We start from the raw sequence: 10403 nt of genomic DNA on the forward strand, positions 1-10403 counted from the left end.
TTATTATATAAATGGATTGTTTCTTTTTGTTGCTATATTTTCAATCATTTCAGTCCTATTCTATTCTTTTTGACCCCATTTGGGATTTTTTGGCAAAAATACTGGAGTAGTTTGCCATTTTCTTCTCTAATGAATGGATTATACAATCCAATAAATTGAAAAAAAAAATGAAAGAATAGATAAGAAAATAAAACCCATTCATCTGTACACAGGAAATACATTTAGAATAAATACAAATACGGAAAGAAAATGGAAGGCTGGAGCCAAACAAGCAGGAATCATGATCGTTCTATCAGATTAAGCAAAACTAAAGATTCATGGTGATCAATGTGAAACTGTTGTTTAGTTATGTCCAACTTTTCTTGAACTCTTTTGAAGTTTTCTTGGCAGAGATACTGGAGTGATTTGCCATTTCCTTCTCCAGCTCATTTTACAGATGAGGAAACTGAGGCAAACAGAGTTAAATGACTTGCTTAGGATCACACCACAAGTATCTGAGGTCAGTTTTGAATTCAGGGAATTGAGCTATCTAGATGCCTCTTATAGGCCTTAAATGATCAGGCTGGTGAAACAAGGTAAAGAAATTAGTTCCCCTCCTTGCCCTTGTGCTATGAGTCCAAGTATTACAGATATCAGATTTTCTTCCTTTCTTATTCTTTTTTCCATGGCCGATGGGGAGGGATAACTTGGAAAAGTTCTCTAACTGGAAGCTAGGTATGTCTAATAAACCATGTAGCCACAGAAATGTCGATTCCCTATGAATCACCAATACCCATGATTGTTGATGGAGAGCAGGAAACTTCCCAACATGAGCTCAATGGGATGAGCTGTGGAGATTTCCATATTTTGGCTAATCCTGGACCTGCTCCACTACTAGGTATGTGGCTTTGGGTTTTGGCCATGGTCTTCCTGGTCTCTGACGGAGGGAACCAATATTTGCTTTTGGAAAAAATCAGAGCTGACACCTCAGGACCAGAAGAATCTTCACTGCTGGGCCTTCCATTTCTTGGGCAAAATTCCAAGGGGTCCCAAACTTTTGACCCCTTCTCTCGCCAGTTAGGCTCTTCTTCCCGTAAGTTGGCGTGTGCTTCTTGGTAAGATGCCACTGCTAGTGACTGGAAGAGAAGAGGAAAAAACCCCTTTTTTCTTCCCGTAAAGCTTAGCTTTTGGGCCAAATTAGGTTTATTTGTATAGCAGGTCCCAAGCAAAGTGGTCAGAACCCCACTAACCCCATCAGCCAGAAAAGAGAAATCAAGTCACAGATTTTTAACCCCTAAACTAGGGCAGGGGTTCCCTGGTAGAGAGCCTCAGAATGAAGCATGAAGGAGCTTGTTATTGGCTGGCGGAAGGCCCTCAAGTTTGGGGAGGCTCTGAGGGCCTTACGGAAGGACCTGAGGCATTGGGTCACTCTCTTTTTTGTTCTCAGTCCTGAGCCGGAAGAAGCCGGTTCTAAGGTTCCACTAGTGGTCACCATGCATCTAGACACGAATTTGGTGGGGTCAGGGTTATGTAGGAACTGAGGTCCATTTGGGGCCTTCTCTCCCAGATGCTTCTTGCTTTGTCTTTGAATCAATATCCTTTTATAAAAGCTTATTATTTAAATTTTTTTTTTATCTTCATAGCATATTATTTTTTCCACTACAGGTAAAGATGGTTTTCAACATTCATTTTTGTAAGATTTTGAGCTCCAATTTTTTTTTCTCTCTCCCTTTCTTATCTTCCCCCTCCCCAAGCCAGTAAGCAATTTGCTCTAGGTTATACTTGTACGATCATTTTTTAGATATTGACAGCTTAAATGGAATGGGAGAGCCCCTATTAATGGGGAAAAGGGCCAGTAGGGGCTCAAGGCCTAGTATTAGAGAAGAATCATCCAAATACCTTAGGGCAGCTAAGACCCTCAAAAGGGGATAATATAGGCTCCACAGGCAAATGTCCAGAGGAGCTGTCAGGCAGCAACCTTGGGACCAGCTGAGCAGCAATTATAAGTGACCATGTGAGAGCTGTAGCCATAAATATGGAATACATGCTATAGGTTATATCAAGGAACAAACCTAGAGGGAGCAACTTAGGAGCAGTGATCTTATAAGCCTCAGTCATGAGTTTCCCCTCCACATATATGGTCCCCTGTCCATATATTTTTCCATGTGCACACCTTGGCCACATGTTTCCTATATATAAATATTTCTACCATATGTCCCCTCTTCCCACTAATGATGAACATATTTGTGGGCACTACAAGTTTAAGGGGGGAAATTTTTTATATAATTTTTTAATAATAAAAATTTTTCTTAGGCTCATTCAGCAATTTCCTACACTTTAAATTGTCTTCTCTGGCTAATCAGGAAAGGTAACATGTGATAGATTAGAACATGGATCTAAGTCAAGTTCAAGCCCTCTTCATCACGACTTCACTTCTTAATTCCAAGTCAGGAGGTCCACATTATATTTTGCCACATAAAGAGCCACGGTTACAGTTTTGCTTAACTGAGTAGGGCCTTGATTAGGCAGGAACAGATGGGAATAAGGAAAGGGAGAAGAAGAGAAGTACAAATAAATAACAGGAGCAAGGATATACCTTGCAGCAGTACCACCTGAGGACCATTTCATTAGTACCTGTTCTGAAGCCCCAGAAACATAGTGTATTCAGCCCTGGCCAAATTTTGAACTCACTTCCAGCTTGATATCCTCCTTCAAGTCCTGGTCTCCTTACTAGAATCAGTCCTCCAGGCTCCAAATCTCTAGGGTCCATTGGGAGAAGTAGTGTAAAGAAAGTCAACAAAATAACACTGGACTTGGAATCAAAAGTCCTATTTTCAAGTCCCAAATCTAAATCTGATCCACCGTGTCACCTTAAATAAGACATTTGGCCTTCTGTATTTTTTTTTTTTTTAAAGAAGAGATCCTTATAGCAGTGTAAACTATATGGTTTGAATACTAGCTACCTTAAGACTGCAGAAGATGGTATGTTACCATATTAATTATCATCGAGGGACTGCAGTACCTGAGTTGTCTCACAGGTAGCTAAGGGGCCCTATAGAGCACTGATTCTAAATCCCAGCACTAGGAAGACCAAGTTCAGATCTGAACTCAGAGACTAGCTGTAGGACTGAGGACAGGTCATTTGACCTTTGTCTGATGGCGTCCTTACCTGTATTATGAAGCTATTAATAGCATCTACCTCACAGGATTGTTGTGTGGATCAAAAGAGATAATATCTGTAAAATGCTTAGCACAGTGCCTGGTATACAATAGAAACTTAATAAATGCTTGATCCCTCCCTCGGTGGACAAGGAATACTCTATTTGAACTTCTAGTTTTGGAGGCCCATCAATTTCTTCTTCATAGATCGGATAGTCTCCGGAAAGGTTGCACTATTTCCACTGGCCAATGGAAGGTGCTCATCTTTCAGGTACCTGAATTGTTTTCCACACCAGGCAGTTTAGTTCAGCCCTCACTGATTGGTCCAGAGTTAATATATTCCATATAATATATATCCATATAATATAATCCAGAAAGCCTGGAGGACTGCTCTTCCTGAGTTCAAATGTGGTCTCAGAACTTACTATCTGTGTGATCCTGAACAAGTCACTAAATACTATTTGTCTTATTTTTCTCATCTGTAAAATGAATTAGAGAAGCAAATGACAAATCACTATAGTATTCTTGCCAAGAAAATCCCAAGTGGGATCATGAAGAATTGGACACAATTGAAAAATGAACAGCAACAACAATAATATTCCATAATTTTTTTTCAGTCATTTCCCAACTGTTGGGAACTTGTTTTCAGTTTTTTGCTACTACAGAAAGTGCTCTCATTAATATTTTGTTATACATGGGAACTTATAGTCATTGCCCTCATTAAGGTTATAGGTCTGTTACTATCACTGGGTCAAAGAGCATGAAAAATTTAGTCACTTTTCTCCAAATTTTTTATTTGAACATGAAAACATTGAGCCTCAAAAGATTGTGATTTTTTTTTTTTCCAGGGTTAGGGAAGTTTCTTTGAACAGGATTAGACAAAATAGGCTGAATAGATGTATCTAGCCTAAGAACCTTAGTGAAATCCATTTTCTAATGGATTCTAATAGCTGAAATATAATATTACTCAAAATGTCTTAAAAATCTATAAACTCTGCAATCTATTCATAGTTCATAAGCTCTGCTCCCATCTAAATTTCCTATCTCATATTATGATTCCCCATGATCACAAACTCAACGAATCTCCATTCTGTGACCTCCTAATTTATTAGGAATTGTATTAGGAATACAACGAAGGGAAGCTCTCCTACCTAAGGCCTCCCAGCACCATCCTTTTAAGCCCTTCCTGATTGCCCTCCAAGGTCACAGAATTCCAGACGACACATACATACTGTTGGTGGAAAGGATCATGGGAATGGGAATCTCTATATTCTTTTTTAGGTTCTAGGCCAGTGCCTAGCAGATTAGGAGGTACTTAATAAATGCGTGTTGGCTGATTGCTTGCTCATAGAATACAGAAAAGGGAACTAAGGGACAAGAGGATGGAAATCTATCTTTCTTACCCAGTCAATGAGCTCAGTGGGATCCATAATAGTCGTCAAAGCAATTCAGGATTCTTCATTGTATCATATCCATCTCTGTTCCAGGATCTGGATCTCTCCCATGATGCTAGTCTTTGGTTATCTTGCTCAAAGGAAGCTTGTGTCTCTGGCTGCGGGAGCAGAGGTCCCCACAGCCACAGGCCTGGCCGTTCTTGTGAACTTCATGGAAGTCTGGCATTCCGTGGGGCCCCACAGAGATGTCACGGACTTGCAAAAGCACAGGATAAAGAGCGTCAGACTAAATGATTTCTAAAGCTTGCTTCAGCTCTAACTATCTATGAATCTATTATGCAACAAGGGAGGCTTAGTCATAGTGGAATTCGTCAAACTTAGCTCAATTATTGGGGGCACTGAGAAGAAATAGCACCTCGATTCAAGACAATTCCAGTGGACTTGGGTTGGAAAAAGAAAGAAGTATGGAGAGTGAATGTGATTTGCAGCACAGTATTTTCACCAGTTTTTTGCTTGTTTGCTTTTTCTTTCTCATGGCTTTTCCCTTTTGGCCTGATTTTTCTTGCACAACATGACAAATATGGAAATATGTTTAAAAGGACTGCACATGTTTATCCTATATCAGATTACTTGCTGTCTTGGGGAGGAGGGAAGTAAGGGAAGGAAGGAGAAAAATTTGGAATGTAAAGTCTTACAAAAAAATGAATGTTAAAAACTATCTTTTTTGTGGTTTTTTTGAAAAATAAAATACTATTTTTTGAGAGACATTGAGGAAAAACTTTTTTTTATTAAAACTTTTTATCTACAAAACATATGCATGGGTAATTTTTCAACATTGACGCTTGCAAAGCCTTCTTTTCCAAATTATCCCCTCCTTCCCCTTACCCCCTCCCCTAGATGGCAGGTAGGCCAATACATGTTAAATATATTAAAATATATGTTAAATCCAATATGTGTATACATATTTACACAGTTATTTTGCTGCACAAGAAAAATCAGATCTATTAGGGAAAAAAGTGGGAAAGAAAACAAAATTCAAGCAAATAACAACAGAGAGAGTAAGTATACTATGTTACGTCACATATTCAGTTCCCACAATCCTCTCTCTGGGTGTAGTTCTCTTCATCACTGAGCAAGTAGAGCTGGTTTGAATCTTCTCCCTGTTGACAAGCCACGTCAACAAATTAATAATCAAATCATAATTCGTCATTATTTTTCCCTGTCATCTTAGCCAATCTGAGAGTGTGCAATGGTATCTCAGAGTTGTCTTAATTTGCATTTCTCTGATCAATAGTGATTTAGAGCACCTTTTCATATGACTACAAATAGTTTAAATTTATTCATCTGAAAATTGTCCGTTCATATCCTTTGACCATTTATCAACTGGAGAATGGCTTGAATTCTTATAAAGTTGAGTTAATTCTCTATATATTTTAGAAATGAGGTCTTTATCAAAATCTTTGAATATAAAAATGTTTTCCCAATTTATTGCTTCCCTTCTAATCTTGTCTGCATTAGTGTTTTTTTTTTGTTTTGTTTTGTTTTGTTTTTGTACAAAAGCTTTTTAACTTAATCAAAATTATCTATTCTGTGGTCAATAATGATCTCTAGTTCTTCTTTGGTCACAAATTTCTTCCTCCTCCACAGATCTCAGAGGTAAACTATCCTCTGTTCTTCTAATTTGTTTATAACATCATTCTTTATGCCTAGATCATGAACCCATTTCGGCCTTATCTTGGTATATGGTGTTAGGCATGGGTCAATGCCTAGTTTCTGCCATACTAGTTTCTAATTTTCCCAGCATTTTTTGTCAAATAGTGAATTCTTATCCCAAAAGCTGGGGTCTTTGGGTTTGTCAAACACTAGCTTGCTATAGTCATTGACTAAAAAACAAAATAGTATTGAGAAAAATATATAACTTTAACTCAAGATCATCAAAAAATAAATAGATAAGCAGATGAATGAATAAATAAATTCTATTTCATACTCACCTGGCTAGGTCGGTAAAAGCCGGAGAGATGATTTAGGATATCAATGTTTTTGTGATCAGGTAATCGTGGCAATAGATGGAGCAAAATTTATTATTCATCTTAGTGGAACATAATAGTAGGCATCCTTATGTAGCATGGAATTCACCACATAACAACATAAGACTCTAGAAGGCTACATAAGCTAGTTTATCATTAAAAACAAAAACAAAAAAAAACACAGTAAAACCTTCCTCAAGACTTAATTGGTTCAAGAGATCATAAGCTCTTAAATTTAGAGGGGTCCTTAGAAACTGAGGCCCTGAGAAATTTAGTGATTTGGCCAGAGTCTAGTAAGTATCTGAGATCAATTTTGAACTCAGGTCTTCCTGATGCTGCTTCTCAAACTGTTGTCATCACTTCCTGGTTACCCAAAGGGATGGAAATCTTGGTTACCCTGGTTACCCAAGGTACAAAAGTTCAGCACATGAGCTGGACATCCAATTGATGGACATCCAATTACTTTGAATCAATTTCACCTTTGGATGGAAAGTGCTAAAGTGACATAAGTAGAATCAAGGGATCTGGGTCCAATTGGACCATTATAGCACTTTCCATTTTATCATTGTTAATGTTTCCATTTTATTTGTAAAGGTGTCTCATTTCATTCTAATCCTGAACCTGTCCTAGTAGACCAGCCTGAGTCCAGGCCTGGCCCAGAAGAATCCTTGAGTCTGCAACCAATTCTGCTCCTAGAAACTCATTCCTATTTCAGATGCTTGGGAAAGAGTTGGGGCAAAGGGAGAAAAGACATTTTCAGACACAGATAATAGTGACTGTGATTGCTTCACTGTGCTAATTTGTTGGAGAGGCTAATTGGTGCAGTGGGTAGAGCCCTGGGCCAGGATTTAGGAAGATTCCTTTTGCTGAATTCAAATCTGGCCCCAGACACTTACCAGCAGAGTGATCCTGGACAAGCCACTTTACTCTGCCTCAGTTTCCTCATCTGTTAAATAAGCTAGAGAAGAAAATGGCAGGATCAGCTAGGTGGTACAGTGGTTAGAGCACCAGCTCTGAAATTAGGAGAACCTGAGTTCAAATCTGGTCTCAGACACTTAACATTTCCTGGCTGTGTGACTCTGGGCAAATCACTTAACCCCAATTACTTCTTCGGAAGGAAGAAAGGAGAGAAGGAAGGAAGGAAGGAAGGAAGGAAGGAAGGAAGGAAGGAAGGAAGGAAGGAAGGAAGGAAGGAAGGAAGGAAATGGCAAACTACTTCAGTAGCTTTGTAATGGGATCATGAACAACAACAACAACAAAAAACTGGGAAGAGAGCTGACCAGGAAACTCCCCAGTTTCAGGTCCCTATGTCTCTCTCTTAAAAACATTAAAATAAAAATTTATTTCAGGGGCAACTAGATGGCTCAGTGGATAGAGAACCAGCCCTGAAGCCAGGAGGAACTGAGTTCAAATTTGATCTCAGACACTTAACACTTCCTAGTGGTGTGACCCTAGGCAAGTCACTTAAACCCAATTGCCTCAGCAAAAAAAAAAAAAAAAAAAAAAAAAAAAAATCATTAATATAAAAATCCTGTAAAGTAGATGCTATTCACCTACCATGTATTTGTGAAGTAACTTTTTAATTCCAAGTATAAGAATTTACATAAATTTCTATTAAATTTAATCTTTCTAAATTTGACTCAATATGGCAAGATTATTTTAGAAATGAGCAGAACCTTCTTTTATGTTAGTTGTCTTTCCCAACTTTGGGGAGATTTTTGAATTTTTCTGCTGTGTCTTCAACACATTTTTAAATACAATTTTTTCATTTACAGTTTTCCTTTTAATAGTATTTCATTTTTTTTCCAAGTTACAAATCAAGAAATATTTTAGCATTCCATTTTCTACAAGATTTTGAGTTCCAAAGATTTCTCCTCCCTTCTTCCCCTCTTTTCTTCTAAAGATGGTATAGGCAGTTTTGTATAATTTATATCACGTAAACCATGCTTTTATGTAAAACATTTCCATACTAGTCAGTTTCAAGAAGAAACAGATTAAAAAAAACCAAAAAACCCAAACCTGAGAAAGAATAAAGTGAAAAACAAATTTATTTCATTATTTCCCAAGTAAAAAATGAAATCGATTTAAACAATTTTTGAGTTCCAAATTGTCTACCTCCTGCTCACTCCTCCCCACCTTTGAGAAGGTTTGATATCGATTATACCTATGAAATCATGAAAGTATATTTCCTTATTAGCTATCTTTGCAAAAGAAAACACAAACAATATAAAACAATAAAAATAAAGAAAGTGAATAAAAATACGTTTTAATCTGCACTCAAAGTTCATCAATTATTTTTTTTCTTCTGGAGACAGATAGCATTTTTTATCACGGGTCCTTTGGGATTGCCTTGGATCATTGTCTTGCTGAGAAGAGCGTCACTCATAGTTGATCCTTGTACAGTGTTGCTATGACTGTGTACAACATTCTCCTGGTTTTGCTCACTTCGCTTTGCATCAGTTCCCGTAGATCTTTCCAGGTTTTTCTGGAACCTGCCTGTCATTTCTTATAGCACACACCACAATCTTAGGCCACAACCCAACTGATGACTTCTCGATTCTTTGCCACCACCGAAAGAGCTGCTATAAATATTTTTGTACAAACAGGCCCTTTTCCTCCTTCTTTGATCTCTTTGGGACACGGGCCTAAGTAGCAATCTGTGTCTCTTAATGAAAAATACGCCCTTTCTTTGACACCATCGCCCAGGGTGCCTGAGGTGGGAGATGGACTTTAACCGACCTGTATCGGAGGAAGAAGAGCTCAGGAAGATAGCTCAGCCCCAAGGGGGCTCAGCAGCATCTAGACAAACGGAGGACTTCCTCTCCCCTCAGGAAAGAAGGAGAATCCCCAGAAACAGAAGGAGGGGAAGGAGACATTTTCCCATCCAGTCTTAGGAAAGCTCCTGGTGTTTGCCCAGTTGCAGTCCCTTCTCCAATTTGCTGCAAATCCAGCTTTTCTCCCCTATCATCCAAAGGATTGGAAGTTTGGAGTTTAACGAGTTTTACCGACTTTGTACAGAGCTTTGGGGCCAGTGAAAGACTATTTTTGGTATTTTGGTAGGTTTTGTTTTTGCAGATTTTCTCTCAAACAATCCCCTTTAACAGCCCCCATCGGACCCAACCGAGACCGTGGCTGGAGCCTGTTCACTGCTCTTTTTAAATGGAGCTCCAGGTTCTCCGCGTCTCAGAGGCCAAAGGACCAGATGGGGGCGCTAAGAAGCCCAGAGGGGGCCCTGGCTGTGACCCTGACCCTAAATCTCAGGGCCCCGGCCCCGAATGCGGCCTGACCACGGACCCTGCGCCTAAATCCGACTCCCCCCGACCGTATCCCGGACTATTCGTCCTTTTAGTTACGATGACACCGCCTCATCTCGCGAAAATGATGTAGCGGCGCAGTGTCCCTCGGAGACACTGAAGGTAAACTGAGGCGGGGGGAGAAAGGATGGAGCCAGCCTGAGACAGAGGGGTCTTTGCTCCTTGGGGGCGATAGTCAGTGAGGCGGGGGCTAAGGGGAAGTGCCCCCCTCTCTCCGGGAACCGCGCCGCCCGGCTGCGAGCGCCCCGACCCCAACCCAGGGGGCCCCAGAAGCTGATTGACAACTTCTCCTAAGCCCGGCTCGAGAGTCTTTATGTACATTGCGGGCCGCGCGCCCTCTGACCAATGGAAACGTAAAGCTCGATAGATTGATAGGTATGACAGCCAATCCTTGCCTTCTTCACGAGGTGCCTGGGCTGGGCCTCTGAGCCCTGGACGGGGAGAGTGGCGGGGTTTCTCGTGCGTACATTGGACCATTCCTGGGCCTTCCTCCAATTCCTCGAGTCTCCGCCCCTCCCGTTAGGCCCCGC

The sequence above is a fragment of the Antechinus flavipes genome, chromosome 3, assembly GCF_016432865.1.
Source record: "Antechinus flavipes isolate AdamAnt ecotype Samford, QLD, Australia chromosome 3, AdamAnt_v2, whole genome shotgun sequence".
Classification (NCBI taxonomy): Eukaryota; Metazoa; Chordata; class Mammalia; order Dasyuromorphia; family Dasyuridae; genus Antechinus; species Antechinus flavipes.